The sequence below is a fragment of the Delphinus delphis genome, chromosome 1 (genome assembly GCF_949987515.2).
Source record: "Delphinus delphis chromosome 1, mDelDel1.2, whole genome shotgun sequence".
Taxonomy (NCBI): Eukaryota; Metazoa; Chordata; class Mammalia; order Artiodactyla; family Delphinidae; genus Delphinus; species Delphinus delphis.
In genome coordinates, this window is record NC_082683.1 from 105,690,901 (window position 1) to 105,701,426 (window position 10,526).

At 54.0% G+C, this 10,526-nt stretch overlaps 1 long non-coding RNA gene and 4 other non-coding genes across 5 annotated transcripts; 3 read left to right on the forward strand and 2 right to left on the reverse strand.

Annotated features, from left to right (window-relative positions):
• The first annotated feature begins 350 nt into the window (after positions 1 to 350).
• LOC132416304 (U1 spliceosomal RNA) lies at positions 351 to 514 on the forward strand. The gene has a single exon (XR_009517544.1). It is a non-coding gene; the product is annotated as a U1 spliceosomal RNA (small nuclear RNA).
• Positions 515 to 2,606: 2,092 nt separating this feature from the next.
• TRNAN-GUU (transfer RNA asparagine (anticodon GUU)) lies at positions 2,607 to 2,680 on the reverse strand. Its single transcript has one exon. It is a non-coding gene; the product is annotated as a tRNA-Asn (tRNA).
• Positions 2,681 to 5,286: 2,606 nt separating this feature from the next.
• On the forward strand, positions 5,287 to 5,360 carry TRNAN-GUU (transfer RNA asparagine (anticodon GUU)). The gene has a single exon. It is a non-coding gene; the product is annotated as a tRNA-Asn (tRNA).
• A 2,092-nt stretch (positions 5,361 to 7,452) lies between these two features.
• Positions 7,453 to 7,616, reverse strand: LOC132416366 (U1 spliceosomal RNA). The gene has a single exon (XR_009517575.1). It is a non-coding gene; the product is annotated as a U1 spliceosomal RNA (small nuclear RNA).
• A 424-nt stretch (positions 7,617 to 8,040) lies between these two features.
• Positions 8,041 to 8,902, forward strand: LOC132422349 (uncharacterized). Its single transcript, XR_009518853.1, has 3 exons — positions 8,041 to 8,160; positions 8,298 to 8,380; positions 8,481 to 8,902. It is a non-coding gene; the product is annotated as an uncharacterized lncRNA (long non-coding RNA).
• Positions 8,903 to 10,526: the final 1,624 nt, after the last annotated feature.

The window sequence follows — 10,526 nt, forward strand, 5'->3', positions numbered from 1 at the left end:
GACTCCCGAAGTGGGCGGGCATGTGACGTCACTTCCCCCTTCAGCAGCCGGCCCGCCCATTGGTCATCTCGGCAGGGCGGGGACAGGGCGGGGGTTGGAGGAGAGGAGCCGCCTTAGAGGTCAGGAATGGGGCTTGGCTTATGTAAATCTTGCAGCGTAGGGGTACAATCCCCGGCGAGCCACTTCCCGGGCTGTGGAAGTTTTCGGGAGAAGTTGCTTGGATTTTATTAGCAGAGTGGTTTGGAGGGGCTGAGAGGCGTGGAAGAGGAGGGGGTGCGGAGGGTGGGTGGGGAGCGTGTGTGTACAGTGTAGGCGTCTAAGGCTGTACGGGGGGGCGGGGAAAGCGATTCATACTTACCTGGCAGGGGAGATACCATGATCATGAAGGTGGTTTTCCCAGGGTGAGGCTCACTCATTGCACTCCGAGTGTGCTGACCCCTGCGATTTCCCCAAATAGGGGAAACTCGACTGCGTAATTTGTGGTAGTGGGGGACTGCGTGCGCGCTCTCCCCTGGCAACGAGTGTGCTAACGGTAGAATGAAGCAACGACACTCTTGGGGCCCCGTACCTCTGGCAATAGCTCGGTGAAGACGGTGGTTGCTCCCGCTTGTCGCGCGCCGTTTTCTTCTGGTTTTTTTTTTGTCGTGGTGGTTGTTTCAGCGTGCGGGTGCTGCAGCACCGCCACGCTGGTGGTTACGAAAGGGTGCGCGATAACCGAGCTTTTTTTGTTTGTTTGTTCTCCCTTGGGGGAGAAACGAGTGTCAGCTCTCCGCGCAAGCGCAGAGAGTTTGCTTGAGTACTTATGAGTTCGACTTTAGCTGGTCTGTGCCTTGCAAGACGCTGAGAGGTTCGGTAGTTTGCTCTCCTGCCTTGTACTTTGAAACGGGAGTGCTACGCCGCACGCAGGCACGGGAACGGCATCTGCGCTCTTGCCTCAAACAACAGTAATAGTACCAGCCGGGGAACGTGCAAAAGAAAGTTTTCCCGGAGACCGGCCGTCTAGGCCTCCCCGGGGATGCCGTGAATAAGGGATCCGCTTGCCAACGCAAGGAACACGGGTTCGAGTTCTGGTCGGCGGTGAATATCCCACGCGCTACAGGGCAAGTGAGCTCTCGTGCGGCAACTACTCAAGCCTCCGTGCCTGGAGCCCGCGCTCACGATCTTCGCAGTGAGGGAGAAGCCCGGCCGCGGCAGTGGCCCCACAACGCTGAATAGTCAGTTTATTCAAACAAACACACTAAAACGGCGGGCAGACGGGCCCATCTAATGAAAGAGGGCAGGGAGTGGCCCCTGCGGGAGGGGAAGCAATCCCTCCACTTTTTACTGCCTGGAGAGTTTCCCCAGCAAAGCACACGAGGACAAATCCAGTGTGGACCTTCTTACGCTGAGAGCCGAGCTGTGAGTCCAGGGAGGCCGAACGAGCTGCTGTCCGCAGGACAGACTCCCAGAGAGGGGAGAGATGCTAGAACTAATTTAGCGAGGAAGGCAGCAGGGCCCCCCGCCACCGTGCAGCACAGTCCTGAGCCGTGCAGCTCTCGGAGGAAACTCCCCGAGGTCGGCGGAAATTTTTGACAGGACCAAGGCTCGCACAGATAGTGCTCCTCCTCCCAAGCGGACAGACTAGAAGGAAACAAACAAACAACCGCAACCAGAAAACATCGTAGTTCAGGAGGGCAGGGGGTAGAGTACTCAGGAGGAATGTCTTGCGGCAGTAGCGGGAGCTCGTTAGCCCCAGACTGAGCGCTGCTCGGAACCACTTCGCAAATCATAGAAGCAAGACCGGAAACGATCCAACAGTTTGCAAGTAACTTAAATGCGTCCATGAACAAAGTTCAGCGTTTCCAGGAACACACAGCTCTCCAGCAAGGCACCCTTCACAAATGCCTGGCATTCCATCACAGATTCTGAGGTATCCAAAGAGCCAGGGGAAATGACCCTTCTCCATAATGCAGAGACACCTCGGTCATTTGCAAGTGACCCAGAGCTGACACCGATGTTAAAATCACCAGAGGAGGACATTAAAACATTTATTCCAAGTGTATTCCGTGACTTCAAACAGTTAAATGTACACACACACACGGGGAACATTTTAAAAAGACCCGCTCTAACGTGAAGAGTGAAAACTACACTGTCTGAAAGGAAATGTACTGCAAGGGATTAAGAGCGAGCAGTTCGAAAACGCAGAAGAAAGAATTTTGAACAGGAATTGCGTTGACTCTGCCTTGATTGCAGATCACTTTCAGTAGAAAGCGACAGTCCCAAACGAAAGGGCGGAGGCGTCCTGAGATGGGGCGGTGAATACTCCGCGCGGGCGGTGCCATGGAGCTTGATTTATGACGTCCAGCTTGAGTAGGGGATGGCCGCCACCCGTGTGCGTGTGCCTTCATCCTCTGGCAGGTGTCCTGGAACGTACAAGACACATGACTTAGTGAGGGCAGCCCTCCGGGTGGTGCAAAGAGACCACGGGCACCGGGTTAAAAACCGGGAGCAGGCGGAGATCATCAGCTGGGTGGAGATTCCGGGAGAGGGGCGCTGGGGAGGAACTGAAACGGCAGGCGCATAAAAGCGACAGCTGAGACCTCGCTCATCAGATTCTAAGCCAAGTCCGTCCCTGGGTGGGCTCGAACCACCAACCTTTCGGTTAACAGCCGAACGCGCTAACCGATTGCGCCACAGAGACGAGCGGCTGCAAGGCATTCTTGTAACATCCTGGAATCAGAACGTATTCCCCGTCCCTTCCAACCCCAGCGGAAAAGAGATTCAAATGTCTTTATCTTATCCAACCTCGCCGGCGCTCTCAGAGACACTGAGTCTCGTGGACCGTGGACACCGACCCCGAGTGAGCTGGGGGCTCCGACGGAACAACGCCGGGCCCACGACCATCCTCGCCTGCTCCTGGCCGCCTCGAAAGCGGCCCCTCTACACGAGACGACGGCCGCCTGTCTTGGGCTCTAGTCCTCCATTTCCCACTCGTGATCGGCCTCACCCGTCGCGCTCACCGCAAGTCCCCCTCCAGGTCCGGGTGGTCGTACGGGGGAAGGACAGCAACCGGCTGTGCCCCCACCGTTCTGCCCCCTCTGGGCGCCTCCAGAGAAGGGCTCCACGAGGCACGACCCGGAGTTTGCTCACCAGGCAGCCCCTCGCCCGGAGCAGGGCCTGGCATCCAGCAGGCGCCCAATAAATGCCTCGCGGAGGATGCATTCCGCCGCCGGGGCCCGGCGTGGTGGGTAGACCAAGAATTCTTATGCCACCTGTAAGGTTTTAGTCCTCGAGGAACCTAGATTTTTCAGATCAGCTGTTCTTCAAAACCTTTCTTCTAGCAGCTGATTTAGAACCAGATAAAAGTCCTAGAAGGGCCAGGAGGGCACCACCCCGACCTGCTCTCAACTCCCCACCCAAGGCGGTGCTGCGGCCTCAGCCTGCGGGCGCAGGTGTCGGGTCTGAGAGGCGTGAAGGAGGAAAGCTGCAAAGGAGAAAGACGGCTGGGCTAGGCAACCTGGGAGTATGAGGGAGAAAGAGAGAGAGAAAGATCCGTAGAGGCTATCTTTCCATTGCCTTAGGTACTCTTTAATCACCTGTAGCTATGTTTTGTAGTTTTCAGTCTAGAAGTCTTTCACCTCCTTGGATAAGTTAATTCGTAGATATTTTATTCGTTTTGGATGCTATCGTAAATTGAATTGTTTTCTTAATTTCTTTTTCAGATTGTTCACTGCTAGTGTATAGAAACAACTGATTTTTGTCTATCTTGTACCCTGCCATTATACAGAATTCGTTTGTTGACTCTGGTAGTTTTGTGTGGGTTATGGAGGATTTTTCTATGTATAGGAGCACGCCATTCGCAAAGACAACGACAGGAGAGGTTCACTGTTTTGGGTCGCTGCAGCTCCTGAGTCTTGAATTAGCATGCACAGCCTAGGCCCGGGAAATCGAAATCGGCGGGAGCCTTTCTTTGCAGGCCAAGCTCCAACCGGCAGGAACACAGCGACTCCTCCAGGCCCATGCAGGGCCGGCGCTAGGCCCTAGGATTTTCCGGGACGTGTGAGGCCCGAAAAGGGCAGATTCCGATCAACCCAGCCAAATGCTCCCAGACAGAGGAGAAGGTTGTTCTTGGAGCCGCGGGCGCTCTCCTCAGAGTGGGCGGCACCGGGAGCGTCAGCGAGGGCGCAGCTGGAGGGAATGCTGACTCCAGGCCGTGGGGGTCTCGGGCGGAGTCGGGGGGTCCTCAGAACGTGGAGTCCTCCGGTGAGGTGTGCGGCTCGCCACCTCGCCCGCCTGCTCTGTGGCCAGTAGGGGACAAGGCACCAAGTCCAAAAGGTAGAACCATATGGTGTTGCCGGGGGTGTTCAGGCACGGGAAACCCGTTTTCTGTTAGGATTCGAATTCAGACCCAAGCAGGCAGGCTCCCATCACCGCACCAATCACACCACGACCGCTATGCTCCACCGGGGACCTACGGAGCTGTGGTCGGATCCACGTTAGCCCAGCCGTCTTTCTCCTTTGCAGCTTTCCTCCTTCACGCCTCTCAGACCCGACACCTGCGCCCGCAGGCTGAGGCCGCAGCACCGCCTTGGGTGGGGAGTTGAGAGCAGGTCGGGGTGGTGCCCTCCTGGCCCTTCTAGGACTTTTATCTGGTTCTAAATCAGCTGCTAGAAGAAAGGTTTTGAAGAACAGCTGATCTGAAAAATCTAGGTTCCTCGAGGACTAAAACCTTACAGGTGGCATAAGAATTCTTGGTCTACCCACCACGCCGGGCCCCGGCGGCGGAATGCATCCTCCGCGAGGCATTTATTGGGCGCCTGCTGGATGCCAGGCCCTGCTCCGGGCGAGGGGCTGCCTGGTGAGCAAACTCCGGGTCGTGCCTCGTGGAGCCCTTCTCTGGAGGCGCCCAGAGGGGGCAGAACGGTGGGGGCACAGCCGGTTGCTGTCCTTCCCCCGTACGACCACCCGGACCTGGAGGGGGACTTGCGGTGAGCGCGACGGGTGAGGCCGATCACGAGTGGGAAATGGAGGACTAGAGCCCAAGACAGGCGGCCGTCGTCTCGTGTAGAGGGGCCGCTTTCGAGGCGGCCAGGAGCAGGCGAGGATGGTCGTGGGCCCGGCGTTGTTCCGTCGGAGCCCCCAGCTCACTCGGGGTCGGTGTCCACGGTCCACGAGACTCAGTGTCTCTGAGAGCGCCGGCGAGGTTGGATAAGATAAAGACATTTGAATCTCTTTTCCGCTGGGGTTGGAAGGGACGGGGAATACGTTCTGATTCCAGGATGTTACAAGAATGCCTTGCAGCCGCTCGTCTCTGTGGCGCAATCGGTTAGCGCGTTCGGCTGTTAACCGAAAGGTTGGTGGTTCGAGCCCACCCAGGGACGGACTTGGCTTAGAATCTGATGAGCGAGGTCTCAGCTGTCGCTTTTATGCGCCTGCCGTTTCAGTTCCTCCCCAGCGCCCCTCTCCCGGAATCTCCACCCAGCTGATGATCTCCGCCTGCTCCCGGTTTTTAACCCGGTGCCCGTGGTCTCTTTGCACCACCCGGAGGGCTGCCCTCACTAAGTCATGTGTCTTGTACGTTCCAGGACACCTGCCAGAGGATGAAGGCACACGCACACGGGTGGCGGCCATCCCCTACTCAAGCTGGACGTCATAAATCAAGCTCCATGGCACCGCCCGCGCGGAGTATTCACCGCCCCATCTCAGGACGCCTCCGCCCTTTCGTTTGGGACTGTCGCTTTCTACTGAAAGTGATCTGCAATCAAGGCAGAGTCAACGCAATTCCTGTTCAAAATTCTTTCTTCTGCGTTTTCGAACTGCTCGCTCTTAATCCCTTGCAGTACATTTCCTTTCAGACAGTGTAGTTTTCACTCTTCACGTTAGAGCGGGTCTTTTTAAAATGTTCCCCGTGTGTGTGTGTACATTTAACTGTTTGAAGTCACGGAATACACTTGGAATAAATGTTTTAATGTCCTCCTCTGGTGATTTTAACATCGGTGTCAGCTCTGGGTCACTTGCAAATGACCGAGGTGTCTCTGCATTATGGAGAAGGGTCATTTCCCCTGGCTCTTTGGATACCTCAGAATCTGTGATGGAATGCCAGGCATTTGTGAAGGGTGCCTTGCTGGAGAGCTGTGTGTTCCTGGAAACGCTGAACTTTGTTCATGGACGCATTTAAGTTACTTGCAAACTGTTGGATCGTTTCCGGTCTTGCTTCTATGATTTGCGAAGTGGTTCCGAGCAGCGCTCAGTCTGGGGCTAACGAGCTCCCGCTACTGCCGCAAGACATTCCTCCTGAGTACTCTACCCCCTGCCCTCCTGAACTACGATGTTTTCTGGTTGCGGTTGTTTGTTTGTTTCCTTCTAGTCTGTCCGCTTGGGAGGAGGAGCACTATCTGTGCGAGCCTTGGTCCTGTCAAAAATTTCCGCCGACCTCGGGGAGTTTCCTCCGAGAGCTGCACGGCTCAGGACTGTGCTGCACGGTGGCGGGGGGCCCTGCTGCCTTCCTCGCTAAATTAGTTCTAGCATCTCTCCCCTCTCTGGGAGTCTGTCCTGCGGACAGCAGCTCGTTCGGCCTCCCTGGACTCACAGCTCGGCTCTCAGCGTAAGAAGGTCCACACTGGATTTGTCCTCGTGTGCTTTGCTGGGGAAACTCTCCAGGCAGTAAAAAGTGGAGGGATTGCTTCCCCTCCCGCAGGGGCCACTCCCTGCCCTCTTTCATTAGATGGGCCCGTCTGCCCGCCGTTTTAGTGTGTTTGTTTGAATAAACTGACTATTCAGCGTTGTGGGGCCACTGCCGCGGCCGGGCTTCTCCCTCACTGCGAAGATCGTGAGCGCGGGCTCCAGGCACGGAGGCTTGAGTAGTTGCCGCACGAGAGCTCACTTGCCCTGTAGCGCGTGGGATATTCACCGCCGACCAGAACTCGAACCCGTGTTCCTTGCGTTGGCAAGCGGATCCCTTATTCACGGCATCCCCGGGGAGGCCTAGACGGCCGGTCTCCGGGAAAACTTTCTTTTGCACGTTCCCCGGCTGGTACTATTACTGTTGTTTGAGGCAAGAGCGCAGATGCCGTTCCCGTGCCTGCGTGCGGCGTAGCACTCCCGTTTCAAAGTACAAGGCAGGAGAGCAAACTACCGAACCTCTCAGCGTCTTGCAAGGCACAGACCAGCTAAAGTCGAACTCATAAGTACTCAAGCAAACTCTCTGCGCTTGCGCGGAGAGCTGACACTCGTTTCTCCCCCAAGGGAGAACAAACAAACAAAAAAAGCTCGGTTATCGCGCACCCTTTCGTAACCACCAGCGTGGCGGTGCTGCAGCACCCGCACGCTGAAACAACCACCACGACAAAAAAAAAACCAGAAGAAAACGGCGCGCGACAAGCGGGAGCAACCACCGTCTTCACCGAGCTATTGCCAGAGGTACGGGGCCCCAAGAGTGTCGTTGCTTCATTCTACCGTTAGCACACTCGTTGCCAGGGGAGAGCGCGCACGCAGTCCCCCACTACCACAAATTACGCAGTCGAGTTTCCCCTATTTGGGGAAATCGCAGGGGTCAGCACACTCGGAGTGCAATGAGTGAGCCTCACCCTGGGAAAACCACCTTCATGATCATGGTATCTCCCCTGCCAGGTAAGTATGAATCGCTTTCCCCGCCCCCCCGTACAGCCTTAGACGCCTACACTGTACACACACGCTCCCCACCCACCCTCCGCACCCCCTCCTCTTCCACGCCTCTCAGCCCCTCCAAACCACTCTGCTAATAAAATCCAAGCAACTTCTCCCGAAAACTTCCACAGCCCGGGAAGTGGCTCGCCGGGGATTGTACCCCTACGCTGCAAGATTTACATAAGCCAAGCCCCATTCCTGACCTCTAAGGCGGCTCCTCTCCTCCAACCCCCGCCCTGTCCCCGCCCTGCCGAGATGACCAATGGGCGGGCCGGCTGCTGAAGGGGGAAGTGACGTCACATGCCCGCCCACTTCGGGAGTCCACCAAGCCGAGGTAACACGCCTCTTACCCTTTATCTGAGATACCGGCGGATTTCGCCAGCCTCCTCCAATTCTTACCTTTTGTCCTGCGTTACACGCCGGGGAAAGGAATTCTGGGATCGTGTGTTATGCTGATCCAAAATGTTTTTAAGAAATAAAGAAGTTGTAAAACAATGGATACAAGTATATATTTATGTATGTGTCTTGTGTGTAGACATGTAGACTCAGGGTTACATCTCAGAGTGCTACTCGGTGTATTTTCTGTGCACGTCCTTCCTACTTCAATCTCGTGGTATACCAGGGACCATGTTTTTCCTTTCCTCACCATACAGAATACAAGAAACGACGATTCTGAAAAAGAAGCTGATGACCAGAACAAGGGATAGGAAGATGACCTGTTTGCTTGAAGAGCGAGGTTGGTTTTTTCGTTTGTTTTCTCCACCTGGGTGAGACTGGGCTAGACCTGAGGGCGGGGCGAGGGGAGGCTGAAGAAGGCAGCCAACTTGTGTTTTCAGACCAGAGAGCAAGGAGCGGAGTGACTTGATCCTTGAGGGTGCCTTTGGCTCCAGGGGGAAGCTGCCTCTTCCGGAGAATCTTGGAGCCGACAACAAAGGAACTCAGCACCCAGCTAACTTCCAGGAAGAAGCTTCCTTTCCTCCTCCTGCTTTCCCCCTTTCCCCTCCTTTCTCTCTCTGCAGCCATCAGAAATAAACTCTGGCTCATTTCATCTGAAATAGGCTTTATTCCAGGGATAGTAATAGCTCAGAGAATCTCTGAAAAAGATCTCTAGAAAAATCTCTAGAAAAGATAAGGAAACAGATTATCCCCTAGAGCCTCCAGAAGGTAAGGCAGCCCTATTGACCCCTTGATTTTAGTCCAGTGAGACCTTTGTTGGACTCCTAACCTACAGAACTGTAATATAATAAATGTGTGTTCTTTTAAGCCACTAAACTCATGGTCACTTATTACAGCAGACATAGAACACCAATTCAATAAGTGTCTAGCACATTCACCTTAGCAGTAATAAGATGGGGGACATAATGAGCCCTATATAAATCTGCAGGTCGTCTGTCTGTCCTAGGTTGACAGGTCAAGAGATACTGGTACATGTTTAAAGCATTACATTAGGTATCTTTTTTCCTTTCCGTTTTTTCCCTAAAGGACTCTCGCCCTATTTCCTGCACAGGGGTACCCAACATGGTTCTCACTGGAATTACAGCAAATTGGAAGACAGTGGTGGTGACACAGGTTGATTTCATTTGCTTTTAAGAACGGGTTCTAACACGTAGAGGGAAAGAATATAATTTATGGCAAGTTAAATACCGTAGAATCCTCCATCCCAAAGATTCATTTTTCGCAACCATTTTTTTTTTTAGGGTGAAGAGCTACTTTTCAAAGGGTGAGACACAAGAATGGCTTTTAGGAATTTTCCCCCAAAGTAATTTGTGACTGGATCCTGTTGCCGAAACTTGGCCTCTGTTCACCGGTGCCGAAGAGAAATGCGGAAACAGAGTTTTGGGTGAAGCAGAAAAGAGTAGCTTTTATTGCTTTGCCAGGCAGAGGGGGCCACAGCGGGCTAATGCCCTCAAGACTGTGTGACCCACCCTGGAGGGCGTAGTGAGGAGCCTTACAGCGTTGGAGGAGCAGGGCGTGATCAGCTCGCAGACAGTTCTCGGATTGGCTGGCATCAAAGTGAAGTTTCAAGCGTCATCAACCTTCTGGTTTCAACCAGTCCAGGGTCTATGTGCTTGTGGGCGGCGCTTTCCATCCGGAGGGGGTCTGCGCCCTGTAAAACCACTTAGGAGTGTGTGTCGGGCCTTCATCGGTAGCTTCAGTGAACTGGGAGTTCGGTGCTTCTGCCGTGTGGCGGATTTATAGTCTACGTTGCTGCCCGTTCCCCAGCCCAACAGCTGTTCTTTGTTTCTACACCTTCACATTCCCGAATCACTAACTCTTGAGTCAGCACTTTACTTCAAAAGACAAGGGCACGGGGCCTCGTACACGGTTTCAATCCTGACCAGCTCTGAGATTTACACGATGCATATGCTGTTGTTTTCATAAATGTTAACGTCCGTAAAATGAAGTTCTTAGAAGCATTATTTGAGTTCTCCATTGACTACTGATTACACCATCAATGCCTTCCAGCCCTGGCAGCACAGGGAGGAAGGAAGAATTGCTGGGATGCTTGCATCACCACAGGGCAAGAGGTCCTCAAATTTTACTGCTTTATCTTTAAGTAAGACTTCATAGTTCGGCTGACTTTTCATCCATTCTTGCTGATTCTGCCAGTGAGTTCCTCTGTAGTGACAGCCAAAGGCACTCATGGAAAATACTTAACCAAGGGTAAAGGCAGAAGTCGAGGTCACTTCATCTACTACGGAAGTGGGGCATGTGTCTACCTCAGGCCTGAGTCTTTCGCTGGGTCTTTTGGTAACTGGTGGCGGTGGTGGTGACAATGTTTGAGTTGTTTTATTTTTTATTTTATGTTTTATCTTTATTTTATTTATTTATATTTTTGGCCACGCCGGCGGGGGCCTGCGGGACCTTAGTTCCCCGACCAC